Source organism: Canis lupus, chromosome 10, assembly GCF_048164855.1.
Source record: "Canis lupus baileyi chromosome 10, mCanLup2.hap1, whole genome shotgun sequence".
NCBI lineage: Eukaryota > Metazoa > Chordata > Mammalia > Carnivora > Canidae > Canis > Canis lupus.
Window position 1 is genome coordinate 35721997 of NC_132847.1, and position 26969 is coordinate 35748965.

Here is a 26969-nt window from a genome sequence, read left to right on the forward strand (position 1 = left end):
CTTCATAAAAATTGATAGGCACCATCATTATCTTTACATTTCAAATGAGTATTTTTTGCCATAACTGTGTTTTCTTACTTTAAATGCATGAATCTCGCTATCAAACAAATGTAACTCTGAAGAAATGTCTTTAAAAACCACATGTAAAATCTTTTAAAAATGTTTCATATATTTCTAAAATTTTAAATAACAGATTGTAGACATGAGAACAAAAGGTAAATGGAATTTGAGGCAAATCACTCAATCTGGGTGACAATTCTTCTGAACAATTACTTGTAATACTCTTTTTTTCTACTGCTATTTAAAAAAATGAAAACTACGATACATGCGCAGGTAAATTGACTAAAAAAGAAGTTTGTGTCCTCCATTGTTTATCAGAGGAGTTCAAATTATATCTATCCTCCCTGAAATCTTGGTTATTGACTTCAGGTTTTAAAAATAGAAGAGACCTTATAAAAACAAAACATTTGAATGGGCAGTAAAGACACTGTTTATATTTATACATCCACAACTCACACTGACTTTAATATAGGCTGGATTAAACTGAGGTCCCATCCTGCAGCTGTTTCAACATAGGCTGAGTGAAATGTGTTATTGTGGGTAAGGGGAATGGGTAGAGATTTCTACACTGATAAGCAAAACGTTGAGTGAGGCTGACATAGTCATCACATGGGGGAGAAAGTACAATTTTAACCTTATTGATGAAGAATATATTTTTCAATTATTTGCTGTGAAGATACATGCATGTTAATGCTCCATTTCTAAAAGTATCGTACATCAGTATTAGGTTGAAGCACATAAAATTGTCATTTTCAAGTTCAAACTTATTGAATACCACACTTTTGAATAAATTACTAAATAACATGGTTTTTTATTTGGTGGAGAAAAGCCCTCTTCCTTACAGTACACTCCCAATCAATGAATATTCGCTGAGTGATGAGGTTAGAAAATCATCAATAGACGGGTGAAAGTTTGTTGAAGACCAATATATTTATATGGTTTCAAAGTATCTCCACAAGGGGCACCTGAGTGGTTCAGTGGTTGAGCATTCACCTTTGGTTCAGATTGTGATCCCATGGTCCTGAGATCGAGTCCCACATCAAACTTCCCATAGGGAAGCTGCTTCTCCCTTTGCCTATGTCTAGGCCTCTTTCTGTGTCTCTCATGAATAAATAAATAAAGTCTTTTTTTAAAAAAAGTATATCTCCACAAATCCCTTATTAATTATCAAGGATAAAATGATAACTTTAGAGTGGAGAAACTTAGTAGACATCAACTTAGTCAAAGATGAAAACCAATACTGGACAAACTGACACCATATGCTTCCTGATGTATTGAGAAGGACAAAGCATCATATCTGTGGTATTTCTCATAAAAAGCCTAACCAGAATCTAATCATAAGGAAACATCAGACATACCCAAATTGAGACTCATTCTACAAAACAAGAACTGGCCTGAACTCTTAAAAAATGACAAGGTCAAGAGAGACAAAGAAAGGGAAAACAACCATTCCCAATTAAAGTAGACTACAGAGATATAAATGGAATATGACTCTGGGTTGGATTCTGGGTCAGGAAAAAAATTATTATAAAGGATATTATTGAGACAATTGACAATATATGAATCTGGACTATGAGATAAATGATAGCATGTATCAATGTTACATTTTCTGATGTTATAATGGTACAGTGATTATATAAGATAATGTCCTTGTTCTTAAGAAATACAAGCTATAGTGTTTAGAGGTAAGTGGGCACAATGGTTCTTAAATAATTCAAAAAACATATAAATAGATGTAAATAGAAAAAATGATAGAGCAAATGGAATAGAACATAAACAATTCATGATGGTGTGTCATAATAAACTTTTAAAAACTTCTTTTTAACTTAACTAACCAGGATATCATATGGCTTAGTCTAATATGTGTGTGTTTATCAACATAATTAATCAACTAGGAAACACAAGTAAAACGTATTAAACACAATTAAAAGTATCAAGATCTCAGTATATGAACCTGAATGGAATTCAAATTAATATAGAAGCATGCTGAATATATTGTCAATAGTTGACATTCTCACAGCAGATATTGTGTTCTTGAAATCACATACTTTCAATAGCTTTTTGGCCCAAGATACAATACAGGAAATTATCTGTGCCGGTTGAGTGGGACATCCCCAAATGAGCAGTCACATCATTGTTGATACTACATCTCACTTTTTACTTGAGTTCATGGCATGGAAAAGTAATTCATCTCCCTGAGTATGTTTCACAAGAAAAACAGAACTCTTCAAATTCTTTTCCAAGTCATCCTGGGGCAATAGTAAATTCTGTATCCAAAATCTGAGAGGAAATTTTTACAACTTGAAATCCCACCGTCAAAGTGTATCTCCCACCCCTGTGCATTATTTTCATAAAATTGAAAGGTAGAATAATGTAAAAATAAACCAAACATATAATTCTGGGCACAATCCTACACTTGTCAAGCAACACCAGTTTACTCAGCAGCGGACTTAATGGTCTTTCAAATAAACTGGATCCCCACTCACTGTACCACATGGCATTGAAAATTCATAATGGAATACTGTGACATCAAAATCTACTTTCTGAAATAATTCATTTTGAGAATTTAATGCTATACACATCCATAAAAAATAGTATTTGAACCTAACCACAATGATAATGCTTTCTCTTCTGACAAATATCAGAAATTAAAAATAAATAAATAAAAGCAAAAATAAACATCATCCATAATCTCATCTATAACTAAATGGTATATGTAGTTTTTACATTGGTGTTTTTCTAGTTATACCCATTTTCTTATGGTTTTTACATATTTTTGTTGTGCCCACTCAAATGAAGGTGGTATAGACAGGGGAATATTATTCCCAGAACACAGAGAAACCACTAATCAATGATAGAGACCTTTAAGGACATTTCTCAAGGTTTGTTCACCTATGAAAAAGTCCCCAGTTGAACATCAATGTTAAGACTACCTAGGAACCACGATGGCCTTCTTCCTTCTCTTGCTCCCCTGAGAACCAGGGAATGCACCATAACTCTGTATCAGGACTTCCATTTTCTCTGCTTGGTCTCTCTTGACTCAGAACCTCAACTCCCTGGCCAGGCTAGAGTTACAGTCTCTCTGATACCTTCTTCCTTCTATAGAAAGCTAGCTGACCTCTATGAACCTTCTATCCCATTAACCCTGTACCACTGGCATTTGCCACTAAACACCCTACCCACATAGCAATCAGCCTCAGCCTTCTTCCCAAGGTCATCACCCTCCCATCTATTTCACACAACACTCTACCTTAGCCATCTTTATTTTCTTACCCTAGCCATCTTGAAGTGATTCCTTGCTTCCAGAAAATCTTTTCTTCTCTGTAAGTTGAAGTTAGATATTCCTCATTGCCTTCTCTCGTCCTTCCAATCAGAATTATTTTTCCTTCCTCTGCTCTCCTAAAACACTTTGTTGTATCTCTATTAATGCATTTTTTCAAACTGCTGTTACCAGTGTGTTTTTGTTTTTAATTTTTCATTCTCCATAGAGAAAAACCTTCTTGGGGGAAGACTATGTTTTAGTCTTTGCTATTTCCATGGAATTTTTAAAGAGAACTCCCATCATATTAAATGTTTGTTTAATGAATGAACTAAGAAAATGTTAAAAGGCTCTGGCCCAGGTAAACAAAGCAAACCGTGGAAAATCAGATGCACTATATGCTAAGTTAATTACCTAGAATACCAAAAATTAGCTGAGATAATTGTGCAACTTTAGGACATAAAGGGAAGACAAGCCTCAGGATACATTTGTTTTATTCAAAATTACAACTATTTCCAGAAATACTTGGCCCAAGAGATATCAACCTCTTAAAAGTTTTGTGTTGGCTCCAACCTATCATTTATACTCTTTACTTTCCAATGGTCTTATTTAGGAATGGCCATGTAATGTATGTGCAAAATTAAATTGTGGAGCTTTGTTTAAAGTTATTAGGAGATTCAGGATGGTGACAGAATTAAACCAAGTGCAAGGCTCCTGTGAGCAAAGAACCCTATGTGACTGCACAAATCACACACCCAACAAGCCAGTATTATCTGTAGTTTTTCATTCTTTCTATTGAGCTAAAAACCAAAGATTCGCACCCAAAGTGAATACAAATTTGCTAATAAACTCTCACAAAAAAAAAAAAAAAAAGTGGAGCAGAAAGAAGCACCCAGAACTTGAAATTTCTTCTCATACCTATTATTGAAGTTTCTTTCCTGTCCTATGCACAAAACCTTTGGGTTAGATTTCTTGTTTAGATCTACTTATAAATTATCTTTTTTCCCAGTTCCCAATCATGCAACAAAACACTTACAGACTATTTCCAAAAGGAGAATGAGGGGTACTTAATTACATTCCAGTCTCAGTTGACAAATGTTTTAATTTTTTTATGAACCCCATTTGTCTACGTTTTTGCTAAATTCAGGAACAAAAACACAATATGGGCCTTCTCAGGCCTTCTCTGGCTCCAACATAAGAAAATCTCTTTTGGAAAGAAAAAAAATCAAATGCATAGAATGGACTCTGGCTTTCTAAGACCCATTATTTTTAAAGCATTTCATCTCCAAGTGCAGCCTGCAACCTAAGACTTTCAGGGGAGGGGGGATAAGGAGTGAAGTGGTAGGAGGGAAGAAGAGGGAAACTGAGGCCAGTAGGAGAGCCTACCAGAGGTATGCTGAGTTATAATTAATGGCATGAGGTTACAACTTTCAGCTGACAGTAAAAGGTCAGCCTTCTGCTGCAATTTGCATCTACTGATTTGGAAATGAGTCAGGCTATAGTCTCCCCACCACCCCACCGCACTCCACTCCATCAGCTTGGCTGTCAAACTGATCCAGGTTGCATTCCTTTACTTATGCCAGGAAAGATTCTTTTTCTCCCTTTACACAAACGCACATCCACACCCATACCCATACCCACACCCTAACCCTCACACACTCACTCCCACAGATGCACAGATGCATGTGGACTCAGAGACGGAGGACACTCCCATGGCTTGAAAACTCAGGGGAACCAAGCCTTTTGGATGTTGCTGCCAAAATCAAACACATACTCTTCTAAGGTCCCTCCCTCTTCCAGTGGCATTGGGAAGCAAAAAGGGGGGCAAGTTAGGATAAGCCTTAGTTCCAGTCCTATTTCTTAAGGAAACTCCATATGTTTTTCCACAGTGAATATTCCAATTTACATTCCCACCAATAGTTCATGAGAGTTCCTTTTCTCTACATCCTTGACAACACTGGTCTTTTTTATATTAGCCAGTCTGCCTGGTATGAGGGAATACCTCACTGTGGTTTTGATTTGTAATTCCCTGTTGATTAATAATATTGAGCATTTTTTCATGTACCTATTAGCCATTTGTAGGGTTTTGTTTTTTTTTTTTTTTGAAAAATGCCTATTCAGATCTTAAGCCCCTTTTTTTGATTAGGTGGGTGTCTTGCTATTAATTGTAGTTCTTTGTAAATTTTGCTATTATTTTCTCTCATTCAGTAGGTTACGTTTCCATTTTATTGGTCTCCTTTGCTGTCAAGATCCATTTTAGTGTGATGTAGTCCCATTTGTAGATTTCTGCTTTTGTTACTTTTGGTATCAGATTCAGACATCATTGCCAAGATCTGATCAAGGAGCTTACCATCCTTTCTTCTAGGACTTTTAGGATTTCAGGTCTTACATTCAAGTCTCATCCATTTTGAGTTAATTTTTGTGTATGCTTAAGATGTCCAATTTTCTGAACACCATTGATTGAAGAGTATGTCCTTTCCCCATCGTATATCTTGGCTCCTTCGTCATAAATTAATTGACCATATATGCATGGTTTATTTTTGCGCTAGAAATGGGAAAAGAAGTTCCATTGATCTATATATCTTTTTATGTCAATACCATACCATTTTCATGACTACAGCTTTACAGTATAGTTTGAAATAAGTGTGATTCCTCTGGTTTTGATCCTGTTTCTCAAGATCACTTCGGACATTTGCATTCTTTTGTGGTTTTGTACAAGTTTTAGGATTGTTTGTTCGATTTCTGTAAAAAATTCCATTGGTTTACATAGGGATTGCATTTAATCTGAATATTCCTTTGTGTAGTATGGACATTTGAACAATATCCATTCAATCCAAAAGCCTGTAATATCTTTGTGTTCGTGTTTTTAATTTTTTCTATAATGTCTTGCAGATTTTAATATGCAGGTCTTTCATTTCTTTGGCTAAATTTATTCTTAGGTAGTTTACTCTTTTTGATGCAATGATGAGATTTTTTTCAGAGACATATATGGTAGGTTTTTTTTTTTAAGTTTTTATTTAGGGACGCTGGGGTGGCACAGTGGTTGAGCATCTACCTTCAGTTCAGGGCATGATCCCCTGTCCAGGGATCAAGTCCCACATCAGGCTCTCTACGGAGGGCCTGCTTCTCCCTTGTCTATGTCTCTGCCTCTCTCTCTCTCTCTGTCTCTCATGAATAAATAAATAAAAATCTTTAAAAAAAGGGTTTATTTAAATTCCAGTTACTTTACAGTGTATTAGTTTCGTGTGTACAATATAGTGATTGAACACTTCTATATAGCATCCCATGCTCATCACAAGTGAAACTTCTTAATCCCTCCGACCTATTTAACCCATCCCCCCACCCAACTCCCTTCTGGTAACCATCAGTTTGTTCTGTACAGAGAGTTAGAGTCTGTTTCTTGGTTTACCACTCCCTCCCTCTCTCTCTCTCTCTCTTCCACCTTTACTCATTTGTTTTGTTTCTTAAATTCAACATGACTGAGATCATATGGTATTTGTCTTTCTTTGACTTAATTCGTTTAGCATACTTCTAGCTTCATCAAATGGCAAGATTTCATTCTTTTTAAGGCTGAATAATATTTCATTGAATAGATACATCGTATCTTATTTATCCATTCACCAATTGTTGAACACTTGGGCTGTTTCCACAATTTGGCTATTGTAAATAATGCTGCTCTAATCATCGGGATGCATGTATCCCTCTGAATTAGTATTTTTACATTCTTTGAGTAAATACCTAGTAGTGTGATTGCTGCATCATAGGGTAGTTCTATTTTTAACTTTCTGAGGAAACTTCATACCGTTTTCCAGAGTAGCTACACTAGTTTGCAATTCCACCAACAGTGCCAGAAGATTCCTTTTTTTCCAAAGCATTGCCAACACCTGCTGTTTCTTGTGTAGTTGATTTTGGCTATTTTGATAGGTGTGAGTTGATACCTCATTGTGGTTTTGATTTGTATTTCCCTGATAAGTGATGTTGAACATCTTTTCACGTGTCTGTTGGCCATTGTTATGTCTTCTTTGGAGAAATGTCTATTTATGTCTTCTGCCCATTTTATAATTGGATTACTTGTTTTTTGGGTGTATAATTTCATAAGTTTTTCATATATTTTGGGTATCAACCCTTTATCAGACATGTTACTTGCAAATATTTTCTCCCATCTCACATGTTGCTGTTTAGTTTAATTTATTGTTTCCTTCACTGTGCAAAAGCTTTTTATTTTGATGCAGTCCCAGTAGTTTTTGTGTTTGTTTTAAAGATTTGAGAGAGAGCATGTGCATAAGTCAGGAGAGGGGCAGAAGGAGAGAATCTTCAAGCAGACTTTCTGCTAAACGTGGAGACGATGCAGGGCTCACTCTCATGACCTATGAGATCACAATCTGAGCTGAAACTAAGAATCAGACACTTAACCAACTGAACCATCCAAACATCCCTGTTTTGCTTTTGTTTCTCTTGCCTCATGAGATCTCCTTAGAAAAAAAGTTGCTACAGCCAGGGTGAAAAAGAATGATCCAATTCATTATTTTGCATGTTGCTGTCCAATTTTCCCAATACCATTTGTTGAAGACATCGTCTTTTTCCCATTGGATATTCTTTCTGCTTTGTCAAAAATTAACTGACCATATAATTGTGGGTTTATTTTTGGGTTTTCTATTCTTGTCTATGTGTCCATTTTGTGCCAGTACCATACTGTTCTGATTACTACAGCTTTGAAATATAACTTGAAGTCTGGAATTGTGATGCCTACAGCTTTGCTTTTCTTTCAAGACTGCTTTGGCTATTCACAGTCTTTTGGGGTTCCATACAAATTTTAGGATTGTTTGTTCTAGTTCTGTGAAAAATACTGGTGATATTTTGAAAGAGAATGCATTAAATGTGTAGATTTCTATAGGTAGTATAGACATTTTAACAGTATTTGTTCTTTCTATCTGTGAGCATGGAATGTCTTTCCACTTCTTTCTATTATCTTCAACTTCTTTTACCAGTGTTTTATAGTTTTCAGAGTACAGATCTTTCACCATCTTGGTTAGGTTTACTCCTAGGTATCTTATCACTTTTGGTGCCATTGTGAATGGGATTGATTTCTTAATTTTCTGCTGCTTCATTATAGATATATAGAAATGCAATAGATTTTTGTATATTGACTTTGTATCCTGCAACTTTATTGGATTACTTTATCAGTTCCAGTGGTTTTTGGTCTTTCAGATTTTCTACATTGAGTATCACGTCATCTGCAAAGAGTGAAAGTCTGACTTTCTTCCTTGCTAATTTGGATGCCTTCTATTTCTTTTTGTTGTCTGATTACTGTGGCTAGTACTATGTTGAGTAAATTTGGTGGGAGTGGAAATGTCTTGTTCCTGACAAGTGATCAGTTTTTCTTCACAGAGTATGATATTAGGTGTAGGTTTTTCATATATGGCCTATATTATACGGAGATATTTTCCCTCCAAGCCTACTTTGTTGAGGGTTTTTATCATGAATAGATGTTGTACTTTATCAAGTGCTTTTTTTGCATCTATTGAAATTATCATATGCTCTTAATGTGATGTATTGTGCTGACTTGTGAATCTTAAACCACCCTTACAACCCAGGAATGAATCCCACTTGATCATGGCAAATTATTTTTTAATGTATTGTTGAATTCAGTTTGCTAATATTTTGTTGAGGATTTTTGCATCTCTGTTTATCAGAGATGTTGGCCTGCAATTCTCTTTTTTTGTGGTGTCTGGTTTTGATATCAGAGTATATAGGCCTCATAGAAGATATTTGGATGTTTTCCTTTCTTTCCTATTTTTTTGTAATAGTTTGAGAAGAGTAAGTATTAACTCTTCTTTAAATGTTTGGTAGAATTCATATGTGATGCTATCTGGTGCCAGACTTTTGTTTGATGGGAGTTTTTCAATTACTGATCCCATTTCTTTGCTGATTATAAATCTGTTCAAATTTTCTATTTCTTCCTATTTCAGTTTTGGTAATTTATATGTTTCTAGGAAGTTATCATTTCTGCTAGGTTGTCTAATTTTTGGCATATAGTTGCCCATAATATTCTTGTAATTATTTGTATTTCTGTGGCTTTGGTTGTTACTCCTCTCTCATTTCTGATTTTATTTATTTGGGTCCTTTCTCTCGTTTTTTTTTTTTTTTTTTTTTTTTTTTTTTCTTTGAAAGTCTGGCTAGAGGTTAATCAATTTTATTAATTTTTTCAAAGAATCCACTCCTGGTTTCATTTATTTATTTATTTATTTTCAGTTTCTATCACATTTTTTAATGCTCTGATCTTTATTATTTCCTTCCTTCTGCCGCTTTTAGGTTTTGTTTGTTGTTCATCTTCTAGCTCCATTAGGTGTAAGATTAGGTTGTTGGAGATTTTTCTTGCTCCTTGAGGTAGGCCTGTAATGCTATATAGTTCCCTCTTAGAACCACTCTGCTACATCCCAAAGCTTTTGGACCACTGTGTTTTCATTTTCATTTTTTTCAGATATTTTTTATTTCTTTTTTTTTTAAATTTCCTGGTTGGCCCATCCATTGTTTAGTCTCATGTTATTTAACCTCCATGTATTTGTGACTTTTCAAGATAGTGTGTGTGTGGTTGACTTCTAATTTCATAGCATTGTGGTCAGAAAAGATGCATGGCAATTGCACCACTGGGTATTTACCTCAAAGATACTGATGTGGTGAAACACGGGGACATATGCACCCCAATGTTCACAGCAGCAATGTTCATAATAGCCAAACTGTGGAGGAGCCATGATGTCATTTGACAGATGAATGGATAAAGAAGATGTGGTGTATATATATAAAATAAACCATATATATATACATATATATATAATATTCCATCATATATATATAAAATATTCCATCATATATATATATAAAATATTCCGTCATATATATATATATATATATATATATGACGGAATATTACTCAGCCATCAGAAAGGATGAATACTCACCATTTGCTGAATTCAACATAGAAGGAACTGGAAGATATTATGCTGAGTGAAATAAATCAATTGGAAAAGGACAATCATCATATGGTTTTTCTCATATGTGGAATATAAGAAATAGTAAAAGGGATTATAAGGAAAAGGAGGGAAACTGAGTAGGGAAAAATTAGAGAGGAAAACAAACCATGAGAGACTCCTAACTCTGGGGAACAAACAAAGGGTTGCAGAGGAGAGGTGGGTGGGGGGATGGGGTAAATGTGTGATGGGCACTAAGGAGAGAACTTGATGGAATGAGCACTGGGTATTATACTATATGTTGGCAAATTGAATTTAAATAAAAAATTAAAATAAATAAAATAAAATAAAAATGAAAAAATTTTAAAAAGATACAAAAGATGCATGGCATGACTTCTCTCTTCTTGAATTTGTTGAGGCCTGTTTTGTGGTCTAATATGTGATCTCTTCTGAAGATGTTCCATGTGCACTTGAAAAGAATGTGTATTCTACTGTTTTAGGATAGAATGTTCTGACAAATCTGCCAAATCCATCTGTTCCAGTGTGTCATTCAAAACCAGATTCCATGTTGATTTTCTGTTTAGATAATCTGTTCAGTGATATGAGTGGGATGTTAAAGTCCCCTACCCTTATTGTATTATTTATTAATTAGTTCCTTAATGTTTGTTATTGTCTCATGCCTTTGGGTGCTCCCATGTTGGTTGCATAAATATCGACAATTATTATAACTTCTTGTTGGATTTGCCCCTTTATTATTATATAGTGCCCTTCTTTGTCTCATTTTACAGTCTTTTTTAAAGTCCAGTTTGTTGCAATACAAGAATTGCTACTCCAGCTTTCATTTGGCATCCACTTGCATGGTAGATGTTTCTCTATCCCCTCACTTTCAATATGTAGGTGCTTTTATATTTAGAATGAGTCTCTTATAGGCAACATATAGATGGGTTTTGTTTTAGTTTAGTTATGTTTTGTTTTGTTTTAGTCATTCTGACAACCTATGTCTTTTGATTGGAGTGCTTAGTTCATTTACATTCAAAGTAATTATTGATAGATATGTACTCATTACCATTTTATTATCTGTTTTGTGGTTGTTTTTGTAGATTTTCTCTGACCCTTTATTCGTCACTCTTTCATGATTTGCTGGTTTTCTTTAGTGATGCATTTGCACTTCTTTCTCTTTATTCTTTGCATATTTTTTAGATTTTGAGTTGTAGTTACCATTAGGTTTTAATATCTTCTACATATAGAGTCTATATTAAGTTCATGGTTGTTTTTTAAAGATTTGCATTCATTTAATCATGAGAGACACAGAGACAGAGACAGAGAGGCAGAGACATAGGCAGAGAGAGAAGCAGGCTCCATGCAGGAAGCCTGATGTAGGACTCAATCCCAGGACTCCAGGATCATGTAGATGCCCAACCACTGAGCCACCAAGGCAACCCTAAGTTCATGCATTTAAGTTTGAACCCATTCTTTACTCCTCTCCTCCCCATGTTTTAGATATATGTGGTCATATTTTACATTTATTTTGTTAGTTCCTTGGCTGGCTTTTTATAGAAATATTCATTTGTACTGCTTTGTGTTTCCTGCCTTCATAATGTCACTTTTGCTCTTTCTTTTCCACTCACAGTGTCCCTTTAATATTGCTTACAGGGCTGGTTTAATGGTCATGAACTCCTTTAATTTTTGTTTTGTTTGTGAAACTATTTCTTCTTCTATTTTGAATGTAAGCCTTTCCTGGATAGAGTATTCTTGGCAGATTTTTCCCACTCAGCACTTGAACACATCATGCCAGGCCTTTCTGACTTGGTAAGTTTCTGCTGAGGTATCTGCTGATAACCTTCTGGGTTTTCCCTTAAAAGTAACTGTCTTCTTTTGTCTTGGTGTTTTTAAGATTTTTTTCCTTATTATTACATTTTTCCAGTTTAATTAAAATAGGCCTTCCTATGGATCTGCTTTTGCTAAGGATTCTCTGTGACTCCAGGATCAGCATCCGTGTCCTCTCCTAGATTAGAGAAATTTTCAGCTATTATTTCTCTAAAGTTTTCTGCCCCATTTTCTCTCTTCTTCTTTTTCTGGGACTCGTATAATCAAATGTCACTGAGTTCCCTAAGTCTATTCTTGTTTTGCATAGTTCTTCTCTCTTTTGTTTAGCTTCATTGCTTTCCATTAGTCTTCTAGGCCATTAATTCATTCCTTTGCTTCTTTTGCAGCCTGCTGCTCATTGCATCAAATGTGTTTCTAATCTCATCTTTTGCACTATTCACCTCTGGTTCTTTTTTAACTTAACTCTGTGGTAAGAGTCTCAATGACATCTTCCATTCTTTTCTCAAGTCCAGTGAGTATCCTTATAATCATTGCTTTAAATTCTCCATCAGGCATGTTACTTATATCTGCTTCTAGATCTCTGATTATGGCTTTATCTTGTTCTTTAATTTAGGATAAATTCCTGTCTTCTCATTTTGTCTAAGTCTCTACCTTCTTCTCTATGTTAGAAAAGCCTATGGTCTCCTGCTCCTAAAAGTAATGGCTTTATGAAGAAAAGGTCTGTAGTGTCTGGGGCCTGGTGCTTCAGAGAGTGTCTCTGGTGTGCACTGCATACACTCTGCTGTTGTGTTATGGCTGCTCTATTCTCCAGACCAGTCACCTACAGAGGCTCTCCTTGCCTGCTCTAGGCCATGTTTGGCCCCTGGCCTAAATGTGGCAAGTTTTAACTAGGGTTCCCTGGTCTGCTTGTGAAATGAGAGGAGTCACCACCTCTGCTGGAACCTTGGCTCAACCAAACTCTGAAATGGAGACATGGGTGGATAGGAGTTTGTGCTGGTGTTCTGGCAGAGGGATCATTGTGTTGGGACTTATGAAGAAGAGGCCATATAGTGTTCAGGGCCTGGTGCTTCAGAGAGTATCTCTGGTGTGCACAACTTTCAGCTGTGGAATTTGTTCTGTCAGGCTTCAGGTCAATTCCTGGGGTATTTAGGATGATTTGACAGCTATCAAGTTGTATTCATGGAATAAGGGAAGCCTAGAGTCCTCCTACTCTGGTATCTTATCCCACCCCCCAACCCCATCAAGGTTGTTTTCCTAATTTAAGTTAGTTTGTTATTGGTATAACAAAACCAACAGAGGGATCCCTGGGTGGCGCAGCGGTTTAGCGCCTGCCTTTGGCCCAGGGCGCGATCCTGGAGACCCGGGATCGAATCCCACGTCGGGCTCCCAGTGCATGGAGCCTGCTTCTCCCTCTGCCTACGTCTCTGCCTCTCTCTCTCTCTCTCTCTCTGTGTGTGTGTGACTATCATAAATAAATAAAAATTAAAAAAAAAAAAAACCAACAGATTTTTGTGTGGTGATTTTGTATCCTACGATTTTACTGAATTTTATTAGTTCCAACAATTTTCTGATGGGGTCTTTAGGGTTTTCTGTATAGGTCATCTGAAAATATTGAGAGTCTTACTTCCTTACGATTTAGATGACTTTTTATTGACTAATTGCTCTGACTTCCAGTACTATGTTGAATAAAGGTGGCAAGAGTGGACACTGTCGTCTTTCTCCTTATCTTAGAGGAAAAACTTTCAGCTTTTCACTGTTCAATATGTTAGCTATGGGGTAGTCATATATGGCCTTGATCTTGTTGAGGCACAGTCCCTCTACACCTGTTTTGTTGAGTTTTTATCACAAATTGTCAAATTTTGTCAAATGCTTTTTCTGCATCTATTGAAATTAAATGGTTTTTTAATCCTTTTTATTGGTGATGTGGTATATCATGTTGACGGGTTTGCAGATGTTGATCCTTGCATCACCAGAATGAATACTACTTGATTTTGGTGAATGATCTTTTTAATGTATTTTTAAATTCAGTTTACTGATATTTTGTTGAGGATTTCTGACATTTTTGTTCATCAGGGAGAGTGACCTGGTTTTTTGTTTTGATCACATCTTGTTTGGTTTTGGTATCAGAGTATGAGTAATCCTGGCCTCATTAACTGTATTTGAATAGTTTCCCCTCTTTCATTTTTTGGAAGAATTTGAGGATTAATATTAATTCATCTTTGAATATTTGGTAGAATTCACCAGTGAAGCTATCTATTCCTGGACTTTTGTTTGTTAGGAGGTTTTTGGCTACTGATTCAATCTCCTTTCTAGTAATCAGTCTGTTTAGATTTTCTATTTCATCATGATTGTCCTGGTAGATTGTGTGCATCTAAGAATTTATCCATTTCTTCTAGCTTGTCCAATTTGTTGCATGTAATTGTTCATAATCATCTCTCTATGGTCCTTATATTTCTGTGATATCAGTTGCAATATTTCCTCTTTCAGATTTATTTGAATCCCCCTTTTTTTAAAAATTTTTTTTATTTATTTATGATAGTCACAGAGAGAGAGAGAGAGAGAGAGAGGCAGAGGGAGAAGCAGGCTCCATGCACCGGGAGCCCGACGTGGGATTCGATCCCGGATATCCAGGATCGCGCCCTGGGCCAAAGGCAGGCGCCAAACCACTGCGCCACCCAGGGATCCCTTGAATCCCCCTTTTAGTGAAACTAGATAGTTTTATCTATTTTATCTTTTCAAAAAGAAAAAACAGGTCTTAGTTTCCTTACCTTTTCAGTCTATTCCATTTACTTCTGCTGTAATCTTTGTTATTTCCTTCTTTCTACTAATGTCAGGCTTTGTTTGCTCTCTTTTCTAGTTCCTTGGAACTTGAGATATAAAGTTAGGTTGAGGTGGCCATTCATCACTATAAGCTTCCCCCTTAGAATTTCTTATGCTGCATTCCGTAAATTTTCGTATGTTGCATTTACATTTCTTTCAAGGTATTTTTCTTTCTCCTTTGACTCATTGGGTATTCAGTACAATGTTGTTTAATCCCCACATATTTGTGAATTTTCCAGTCTTCTTTGTGTAATTTTCTAGTGTCATACCACTGTGGTTGGAAAAGCTGCTGATAGAATTTCAATTCTTTTACATTTATTAAGAATTGTTCTTTGGCCTAACATGATCTCTCTTGGAAAATGTTCCATGTACACTTAAGAATGTGTATTCTGTTGCTTTTGAATGGAATTTTCTGTAAATATCTGTTAGGTCCCTCTGGTCTTACACGTCCATGAAGGCCAATGTTTTCCTTATTGATTTGCTGCCTGAATGATTTATCCATTGATGTAATTGGGGTATTAAAGTCCCTAAAAGGGGCACCTGGGTGGCTCAGTGGTTGAGTGTCTGCCTTTGGCTCAGGTCATGATCCCAGGCTCCTGGGATTGAGTCCCACATCAGGATCCCTACAGGGAGTCTGCTTCTCCCTCTACCTATGTCTCTGCCTCTCTGTGTTTCGAATGAATGAATGAATGAATGAATGAGTGAATGAATAAATAAATAAATAAATAAATAAATAAATAAATAAATAAAATCTTAGGATACATAAAGTCCCCTAAAATTGTAATATTGCCATCCATTTCTCCCTTTACATCTGTTAATATTAGCTTTATATATTTAGGTGCCTCTATGTTGAGTGCATGGGTTATAAATATTTGAATATTCTCAAATGTTCAATCCTCTTGTTGGACTGACCCCTTTACCATTATGTAATGAGTTGGTCTCATATCACAATCTGTTTTACAGTCTATTGTCTGATATAAATAGAGCTACTTCAGCTTTCTCTTAGTTCCATTTGCACGAAATATTTTTCTATCCCTTCACTTTTGGTCTGTGTGCTTTTATATATAAAGTGTGTTTCTCATAGCCAACATATAAATGGCTGTTTTTTAATCCATTCAGCCACTTTGCCTTTGACTAGAGAATGTATTCCATTTTCATTTAAAGTAATTGATAGATATATATTTATTGCCATTTTGTTTTCTACTCCTTTTGTAGTTCCTCACTATTCCTTCTCTTGCTTTCTTCCTTAGTGATTTGATGACTTTCTTCAGTAGCATGCTTATATTTCTTTAACTTTTGTGTTTAACTATAGGTTGCTTCGTGGTTACAACTTATAACATTTTATTTCAAACTGGCCCGTCAGTCTCCCCAAGGGTAGTATGTCCATCAGGATTCTGAGATGACTCTTTTTAAAAACATGAGAATCTATATTGGGGTTACAAGCATAATCCCCACTGGCCACCAGAGCAGAGATCTGGAGACACCTTCTTGGTGACAGTCACAAAAATCATGGCTCCAGACAAGTATGTAAGCTCCTTTATGTGAACTATTAGCCAGCTGGAGCAAAGTAGAGAAAAGTATACCAAGATGACACCCACATTCCTTGAGAGCAGCCACTAAATTTGTGCTAAACCTAAAGCCAGCCCCTCATTCCAAAACTGCAGGACAAGCAAAGTAGCCTCATTTGCAGAAACACTGGGGGTGTGCCTCAGTCTGCTATCTGTGCAGTTCCCTAAGGGTGGTAGGCTGCAAAGAACTATCTCACCAATTACTACAGTCCTGTGGGACCCAGAAATGTAAGCCCCTTAGGCCACTAGCGCCGTAGCCTTCTAGGACAGGCCTATTTGAGCTCTGCTTCAATTCTATCAACTGTCACCTGGGTATCAGCTACAAAACTGGGCCCCAAATGCATATAAAGCTCCCCTTCAGGAGACACTGATACTCTGGAACATGGTAGAGGATGAGCACAAAGATAGTGCCCAGCCTCCAAAGTCCCTGGAAAACATTACAGTCAGCTTCTAGAAGCAAGTTTAATTAGAAGTCTGCCCCTCAGTCCACTATCATGATGGTTAGCTGATAGGCCTCCTTCATAGAAAACCTGGATCTGTTGCCTCTTGCTATATCCTGGGCCTGGTAGCTATTTAAGAAGTCTTTCTCTCTTGGTTATAGTCCTGTGGGATTCATTCCAAAGCCAGGCTGTGTATAGGTATCCCCTGGAAGCAGTCACAAAAAAAAAAAAAAAAAAAAAAAATCAAGGTTTCAGACAGAGATACGAGCTCCTTTATAGATGAGACTGATTATAATCCCAAGTGCCCAGGAAGGCAAGTTTCCTTTTCATGGAAGCAACCACAAAAATTGGGCATTAGACATATGTAAAGGTTCCGGAGATGACTAGTGCTTTGCAACCAGCAAAGGGAGAGTGCAAATATGGTACCCACCAGTCACTGTCCCCAAAGAATATTTCAGCAGGCTCCTGTTTGTGTCTGCTAAATTACTTGTATGCCCGTTAGGCTGATGCTTTAATATAAGCAGGTGAGCTTCTCACTTTAAGTCTGGGCATGATTGGCTACCTCCGAGTTGGGCCCTAGGACAGGTGAGTCAGCACCTGAGTCACTAAACACTAAAGCCATGTTTCTCAAATCATTACCATCTTGAGTGTCTTGGGACAAAGTTAAATACTATACGGCTCATCACTCAGGTTTATGTCCTAAAAATTAAAGTGACCAATGTGAGGTTTGAATACTTCATTACTCAGGGAGAAGCTTCAGGTTTGAAGTTCCCTCTGTGCTGGGGGTGGGATTTTTTATTTATTTATTTATCTATTTATTTATTTATTTATTTATTTATTTATTTTTATTTTTTTAGATTTTTATTTTATTTATTCATGAGAGACCTAGAAAGAGAGAGAGAGGGGGGGGGGGGGCAGAGACACAGGCAGAGGGAGAAGCAGGCTCCATGAAGGGAGCCTGACGTGGGACTCAATCCTGGGACTCCAGGATCACACCCTGGGCCAAAGGCAGATGCTAAACCGCTGAGCCACCCAGGGATCTGGGGGTGGGATTTATGAGGCGATTGTGTCCTAGCCTCTCCTCCCTACTTTGATGTGGTTTTCTTCTCATTTTCTGGATATGAAGTGATCACTTAGCTTTTAGGTTTTAAGAGAAGTTGTTCTATATGTACCTATAGACTCAGTGTATCCATGGGAGGAGGTAAATTCAGGATCTTTCTCTATTGCCATCTGAAACAAAAACTTTTTTTTCTTCAAATAATTCTATTTATCAAAAAGGGTGCTACAGCTTTACAACCACGGTTCAGATGTGGCCCTGGAGAGATACAGTGAGGCCAGCCTGGCAGCTCCTTCACCACATCATCAGCACTGAGTTCATATGTTTGGCTTGTCCTGTGCAGACTATGGGCATCCCCCAACAGCAGGGCAGGCAGCAGAGGTACTGGGGAGAGAGGTATCTCTCTCAAGATTCACAGAACATGGAAGGTCATCTGATTGAAACATCAGTAAATCATTCCATACCACCTAGCTTCCTTTAAATATAGTTATAATATAGTAGAGTTCAGGTCCAGGAGCAGAACTGTACAGTACCTGAATACAGTGGTTGGTGGCCTTGCCCGTAGCCTTCTGGGACAGGCCTATTTGAGCTCTGCTTCAATTCTATCAACTGTCAGAATTACAGATGTTCCACAAGTGAGCACACAGGTCTTTTTCTCTGGTCAACAGGTGGGTGCTAACACCACCCCCTCTCCACCCCAGCTAGGTCCTGGCAATTTGGCACACATGGAACATGGAGACAAGAACCCAGAGGGGCCAAAAGAGTCTGGCAGTATTGCCAGAGCATCTGAGTTTGTGGACACCCTCTCTAATCCTGTTTGTGGGCTTTCTCCAAACCAGGTTTAGATTGGCTCAAATCCCTCTGTCTCACCCAGCCAGCAGCCAGAGGGAGGCAGAGAATATTGGTTAAGAGTACCCTGGTTCAAGATGGGCAAACGGGTCTTCCACCTGCAACATAACAATGAATGTGGGTAAGACCATCTGGGGCTAGTGCCAGGGGTGGCAGCAGCTAGTGATACCCACTCTACAGCCTGACTAGCCTGTGGGCCTGCAAGGGAGCTGGGTCAGCTCTTCACCAGCAGCAGGTGAAGTTCAGGCACAGCCCCAGTGGCTGCAGCTGTGACCATGCACTGCCTGCAAGGAATGGAACCGCATTTACTTCATCTGCTTGTCAATCTGCTCAAAACAATACGTGCATTTTTTAAAGTTTCCCTGAGTGGGTCTTTTGAGCATCAAAAAAGTTTTCTTTCCCAATATAAAACAGGAAAATAACACATACAGTAAAAATATTGGAGAGATCACTTCCTCAGAGAAACCCTCAGAGACTGGTTTGAGGTGGGGGGGAGAGGAGGAGGAATTGAGGATGTCACTTGCTGGGCAATGGCCAGCTCACACCAACCTCAGGCCCAGCCGCGACTCACCCAGCCTCGAGCCATGCCAATGGGCCAAGAGCAAATCTGTGTGGAAGCAAAGAGCAATTTTGGTATCACAATCATATTATCTGAAGTACTCAAGGCTTTGACAGATTGCCACCTTTGGTGGAAATGAAAAAGGGGACCTGAGGGTGGAATGGAGAAGTTAGGAAAAGCGCCAGCTAGAAATCCTAGGGCCCTACCCTGTCAGGACTGGGGCAGACATATTCTTTGGGAAACTGGGTGTCTAGAATAGTGGGGATTTCTCTCAGCACACCAGGCTTCACTCCCCTCAGATACCAATGCTATCCCATAACAGGGGAACATGCTTGCATACCACAGTCTCCTATGATGGACCTTGGCCTGTGTTGGTGGGTAGGGATACCTTTCTGGTGTTCTTCCTTCCTACCCCACATCCCCCATGGGCTGCTCTACCACTTACAGCTCCCCAGGGCTTTCTTCATCCCAGCCCTTACTCAAAGCTCCCCATCATCCATTCCAATGTTTCCTAATATTTGATCATTTACATACCATCTTTCATGACTTCCAACATTTCCAGTTATCACCGATGCCATTATTTTCTGAATGTTTTCCTTTAGCTGACTAGTTTTAACTTAAATACATGCATTTTTAATCAAGCTTTTCATGACGACTAAATGGAAACCAGTATCATTTGCAAGCAATAGAAGATAATATGAAATTGTGGAGAATAAAAATAAAAAAGTATTCATTCAGGGACCACCAACCCTCCCTCCCCCCCAGGTGATCCTGGTTCACATCTAAGATACTATACTCCTCTTTAGGAAGCACTCTTCCCACCTGGGCTTACCTGAGCCGATAGCTAATTACACCAATTTATTTGAGGGGAGATATCACCATCAGATTTCTTCACCTAGTGTCCTTCCCAGATAACAGCTGCCTATTCTTGGATACCTTCACGGTCAATCCAGGGGAGAAAAGCAGAAAAGTGAAAATTCTCAGAATTGAACATTTAGTCCCTAGGACAGTTAACCCTCTACCCCTCTTCTCTAAGCTTTACCCTGAAGACTGAGGAATGAATGAGTGAATACATGAAGAGGTGAATGAATGAACATATCTTAGACACTGAGCAGAGTCATTAGGAAATATGTTTTTGGATTATGTAGGTTTCTGTTAAGTCTACTTACAAGTAGTAACTTTTGCTATGCAACTGACTCATAAATATTGGGCCTTTCATTTCTTCTGCAAGTATTCACAGAGTCCAAATGAGGACTCAGGCTGGGTGCCTGAGATCCCACTAGAACTTCAGGATGGGAACTCCGGCTTAGCAGAGAAATAGCAAGCCTTAAGGAATCCCAAACAACCCCTTGGGTTTTGTCAAGCCTGAGGACCTTCATAGGTAGAAATAGAAGGCCTATTCCAAGGTTCAATTAATGTGCAATCTTCAGATTTGAAATTCAAGTCTCCAGCCCGGAGCCTGGCTTCCTGCTACAATGGGAGTCAACATACGGATACCAGCAACAGCCTGTCTCTGCTCTGAGCATCCAGACCCTGTCAGGGGCAGGGGTATCTGCCTGACGGATTGCTCACTGTCAAGAAAGGTGGCTGCACACATGGATGATATACACAAGGTGGCTCGTAAAACTTATGAGCCATGTTCTGTGCTGTGACCTGGGTGAGGGATGGTTCAGCTTCAGTGGAGGGATAATTAAAAACAATTAAGTGTTACCGGAGAGATGACAGAATTCAGCTCAGACTCGAGGGGTGTGCAAACCCGGTCTGGGAGAGGGCCAGGAGCCTAAGGCCCACACCTCATTCACTTAAGGAAAACAAAACCACCACCACTGCCACCGCCACAAACAACAGATTGTTGAGCCACGGGCAACCCTGCACTGACCAGTTGGTGCCACCCAGGGGGCTTCAGCCAGTGGGGTCTGAAGAGCATTGTTGCCCTCCTGCGCTTCCCAAGATGGCAGCCTGTTTGAGGCATACCGTGGGGTGCCTTCACTGTATTCCCAGAAAGAGCCAGTCACACCCATCACCTCATCCCTTTCTCTATTTCTTGGCTGTCACCTGAAGGAGAAGGGTCCAATGAAATGAGACAAAAGGCAGAGAAGAAAGTGGTTGAGAGAAGAAAGAGTGGGAGACTCTTCATCATCCGCATTTCAGGATGGAGTCAGAACACAAGAAACATGGGGTCTTGGGGAATGAGGTGCAACAGGGCCAGAGAATCCTGTAAAGGCAGGGAGTGGGTTCCGCATTACTATCAGACCAACAGGAACAATATATTGCCTTGGTTTCTTAGGCAACTGGAATACTACTACTCAGAAAATGGTTGTAGGTATCTATCTAGTAGGTGGTCAATAAATGATAGCCATTCTAACAATCATTTATAATTACCCTTTTGTTACCTAGTATTACAACCTACTTGATAAATTTGAGTCCCTCTGTTACTATAGTTTTTTTCCTGGAAGGGGTGGGGAATAATAATTGTTATCATGCCATCCCCTCCAGAATGAGATAAAGAAGAGGAAGGCCTGGGTTAAAATTAAACAGACCAAAAATTGTGTATAAAACATGAAACCAGGAATTCTGGATACCTAGGCTTCTTCGCTGCTTGCATCCCCAAAGGAAAACAAGAGCAAAGTTTTTATACACATGGTTTAGTTATTTTTGTCACTACCTGCTTAGTGTTTAATGGAGGGGGATGGGGGAAGGAGGGACAAGGAAGTTTGTATATCACAGCCATCAAAATATATTGCACATTGTATTCCTTCTAAGGAAAACAACAATGTATCCGGCCACACCCCAGATACCTCAAAGAACTTCAAAAGCTTTTAAAAACTGTCAAAAGAGAATAGAACCTTAGTCTTAAACGCATAAATGAATTTCTTTCTAAAATAAACAGGAATAGTCTTACAAGGGGAAAGTACATACAATATGAATTATATGTGGACCTGTGAGAGTAGCTGTGGGGCCATATTTAAGGCAAAGAAAAGCCTGTGTGAATAGATGGGTCTGTGTCCATAGACTGAAGGGAAAAATCTAGAATTAAAGTCACTTTTGAATTTCTTTTTTATCTTGAAGGGGAACAAAAAAGCACAATACAATTCAATCAGGAATCCATTAACCACCAAGCTCTCTTAACTTCACCTAAGTATTTCTCCAGTTCATCCATTTCTCTTTATTCTTTTTTTTCCAACATGTTCCAAAAATGTGCAATCAATTCTTTTATGTCCTACTGTGAATGCTTCCTCATTGGTCTCTCAGCATTCATTCTTATTTCCCTTTCAACCCATTTCCCACATGCCTGTTGGAGTCATAAAGTAAAACTTAAAACCCAGTCCTCACACACTTGATTAAAATCCTTTTCAGGCACATCATTGTTCTTTGAATAGAGACCAAAACCCTTCACAAGGCATTGCAGGATCCAGCCTCCAACTACCTCATCATCTCCGTCATCCCCCTCTGCCCAACACCCATGGGGCTGGTTCCAGATGCTGGACCTGCACAAGACACCCTACTGGACCTGGATCTCTCTCCATTTCCCTGTTCCCTTTCACCTCAAGTGACTTCTGCAAGGAAGCCTTCCTGACCTCCCAGCCCTGGTGTCAGATCCTTCTAAAGGCACCTTGTACTTCTCTTTTCCATAGCATGTATCCCAATTTAAAATAAGTAATTATAAACTTATAATTGAATGTCTATTTTCTTCTGATAAGATAAATGACCTATTAGGGCTGGGATGGTGTTTGTCTTATTACCATTTCCCCCAGAGCCTAGAAAAGTGTCAGGTACATAGCAATAGTCACTGTTTATTGAGTGTTTACTATGTGCTAGGAACAGTTTTAAGAACTTATATGTATTAACTATGGTAATCCTCATAAAGTCCTATGGGTGAAGTCACTATGATCCCTGTTTTATATTTGAAAAATATCTAAGCACAGGAGGATAAGAAATTGATCAAAGGTCTGTAGCTTTGAGTGGTAGACCTGGAATTGGAACCCAAATAGATCGACTTAAAACCTTTCTTAATCACAATTTCACAGTACCACAAAGTTGGCATTCCATACATATTTGTTAAATTGATTAGTCTGTTTGTCAAAAGATATTTATCAAGCAAATCTGCAATATTTTTAAAAGCTAAAAATCTATGAGGCCTCTTTACCAAAAAGTAGACCTATGGTCAAAAACATGAGCACACATTCCCTCACATGGATTCCATTTTGCCTTCAATTGCAGAGTATATAAACATGAGGCAGATTTGTATATAAAAAGAGCCCAAACTAAAAATTTCTGGTCCAGACTAATACATGGTAACATCATCTCTTAGTCCAATGCTGCTCAAAAAAAAAATTTTTTTAAGATTTTATTTATTTATTCATGGGAGACAGAGAGAGAGAGACGGACAGACAGAGACACAGGCAGAGGGAGAAGCAGGCTCCATGCAGGGATCCTGACGTGGAACCCAATCCCAGATCCCTAGAATCACACCCTGGGCCGAAGGCGGCGCTAAACCACTAGGCCACTGGGGCTGTCCTGGTCAAAATTTTATAGGAAAATGATTGACAGATTGACTCAACAGATGAGCTTGTTAAAAACACAGATTCAGATTGAAGAAGCTAGAGTTGGAGCCTATGACTCAGCATTTCTAACCAGCTCCCAAGTTCAGCCACTGCTACTGGCCCACAGACCACACATTGAGTAGTGAGGTCTGAGACAATCTCTCAAATAACAATCTGAGACTTTTGAGAAGACTGGGGAGTAGTGAATTTGAAATTGAGCTCTCTGGTGAGTACCCACGATCCAAACTCTCAGGAACATTAATTGAATAGATTCATTTGCATTAGTCACTAGACTTTCCAGAAACACCAAAACAGGACTGGATTTTGTGCAGTATGGGAAGACTTCAGCACCTTTGCACAGAAGTGGGCTTCTGTGCACACACAGCTAACATTTCCACAAGAAGCATTTGGATTTGCTTAAATACTTGAGTGCTGAGTAGAGGCCCAAGGGTTTTCTGCCATTAAGATAGGGTTTTCAAACTATTCTTTGGCATACACAACCATTCTTCACATTAAATCTTTGATGGACACCAAATCAATAAAATAAATTGAAAAGAACAAGGCAATAATGTCCTCCCAACACTCCTTTTAAATGTTGTACTCGAAGTCCTAGCTAATGCTATAAGACAAGAAAAGGAAGTAAACTGCCAACACCAAATGCTGGTGAGAATATGGAACAACAGCAACTCTCATTCATTGCTAGTGAGAACATGAAATGGTACAGCCACTTTTTTTTTAAACCATCTTCACCCATTTCACTCCCATCCCCTCCTTGTCTATGGCAATCATCATTCTATTCTTGGAGTTCAATGTTTTGTTTTATTTTTTAAAGGCAATATTAACTTTTCAAGTAACTGCTAGAAATTGCAGGGAATAGACAACTGCAGCTTCCTGGTGAAACAAAGGAAACGAGGAAAAACAACCCTCAAGAGACAGCTTGGAAGTTTATTGCAAAACTAAGCCATACAATCCAACAAATTGTGTTCCTTGGTATTTACCCAAAGGGATTGAGAACTCATGTCCTCATGAAAACCTGCACACTGATATTTATAGCAGTTTTAGGTATAATTGACAAAACTTGGAAGCAACCAAGATGTCCTTCATTAGATGAGTGGTTAAACTGTGGTATATGCAGACAGTGGAATGTTATTCAGTGCCAGAAAGAAATGAGCTACCAACTCATGAAAAGACAAGGAAGAGCCTTAAATTCATAGAACTAGGTGAAAGAAGCTAATCTGAAAGACAACATAATGTAGGATTCCAACTGTATGACATTGTGGAAAAAGTAAAACTATGGAGGAGTAAAAATCAGTGGTTCAGGGGCTCGGGGAGGTAGGGATGCATAGGCAGAGGACAGGATTTTAAGACCGAGAAAGTGCTCTGGGTACTATAATGGTTAATACAGGTCATCATATATTTGTCTAAACCCGTAGAATGTACATCAAGAGTGAACCATTATGTAAACTATGGACTTTAAGTGATTGTGACATATCAATGCAGTTCATCAAATGCAACAAATGTACCACTCTGATGGGATCGTGGATCATGGGACAAGGTTCTGTGTGGGGGCAGAGAATTCATGGGAAATCTCTGTTTCCTTCCCCTCAATTTTGCTGTGAACCTCAAACAAATCTTACAAATAAATTGGAAAATAAGATCACTTTCAGTGGTTGGGGAAATGTGTAGAAGGAAAACAAGAGTGCTGCCTTTCTGGAAAGACCTACCCAAATGAACAAGCAAACACAGGTTTGAATACAGAGAACAAATTGGAGGTTACCAGAGGGGAGGGGTTGGAAGGTGGACAGAGTAGGCGAAGGGGATTAAGAGATACAAACTACAAATAAGTCATGGTGATGAAAAGTAGAGCATAGGGAATATAGTCAATAATACTGTAATAACTTTGTATGGTGACAGATGGCAACTCTGCTTACTGTGGTGAGCAATGTGTAATATACAGAATTGTCAAATCATATGTTGTATACCTGAAACTAATATAATGTTGTAAGTCAACCATACCTCAATTAAAAAGAAAATCTCCCCACTCAGCCATATTGATACTCTCTGGGGTGTCTCTTGAAAAACTCTCTTAAACTCGTGTGAATGTTCCTTGAAAAACACTGCTAAATCACATGGAATGAAGGATTTGGATCTGCATCACTGGTAAGTCACTTCCATAGTTGGTTTCTGAAAGTTTGGCTCGGGGTGTCAATGCATTCACTTCAGGAACCAAAGAGTTAAAGAACTCTATCTTGAGAGGTCCTTCCTCCTCCAAGATTTACATCTGCTATTCTAGAAGTCTATGATTCCATTCTTTTCTAACTTAATTAAGGGCCGGGAGTTTAAATACAGCATCAAACATTTTGATATTTGTCCATCCTTCCATCTCCCTGGGTAAAGAGGTTTTTTTGTTTAGGGGACTCTCGTGTGCCAGAAGTCACTGGTAATGAGTCTGATGATTATACTCCTGCTGCTGAGAACCTAGACCTGCCCATTCTTTCACCCTCTTTCAATTCTGATGTGTGGTTCAGGGTTTTGTTTTGGTGGGTTTTTTGGGTTTTTTTGAGACAATATTAACTTTTCACATAACTGCTAGGAATTGCAAGGAGTGGACAGCTGCAGCCTGATGTAGTGAAACAAAGGAAAGGAGGAAAAAGAGGAGGAAAAGCTCCACTGCTGAGGCTGGGATTTTTTTAAAGGGAGGGAGAAAAAGATTTTGTATTTCATAACAGAGAGTATTACGACGATGTAGCCACACACAATGAAAACCTTGTGTTTTATTAAAATGAAAAAGCTTGCTCAAGGCCTCCATTACTCATTTCCGGATGGAATGGCAAAACTTCAAGTTTGAAAAGACTCAAGTAGCTACAATCAAACTTTCCCTGGTAGCAGCTGATAACACAGCACTTTCCAGAAATCCATTTTGTAGATTGTGCAGCTCAGCTCTTTTCAGGACCTGGAGGCTGAGCTCTGCACAAAAGGGGTGGCAGCAGAGAAAGCCTAGAAATACTTTGGGCTAGA

At 38.4% G+C, this 26969-nt stretch overlaps 1 long non-coding RNA gene across 6 annotated transcripts in view; it reads right to left on the bottom strand.

Annotated features, from left to right (window-relative positions):
* LOC140641460 (uncharacterized) overlaps positions 1 to 26969 on the bottom strand; it is a 178953-nt gene that overhangs the window by 67665 nt on the left and 84319 nt on the right. Inside the window, exon 4 of one of the 6 annotated variants that reach the window (XR_012037977.1) lies at positions 20240 to 20343. The exons of the other annotated variants lie outside the window; for them this stretch is intronic. This is a non-coding gene — a long non-coding RNA (uncharacterized lncRNA). The remainder of the gene's footprint in view (positions 1 to 20239; positions 20344 to 26969) is intronic. 6 annotated transcript variants of the gene reach the window in all.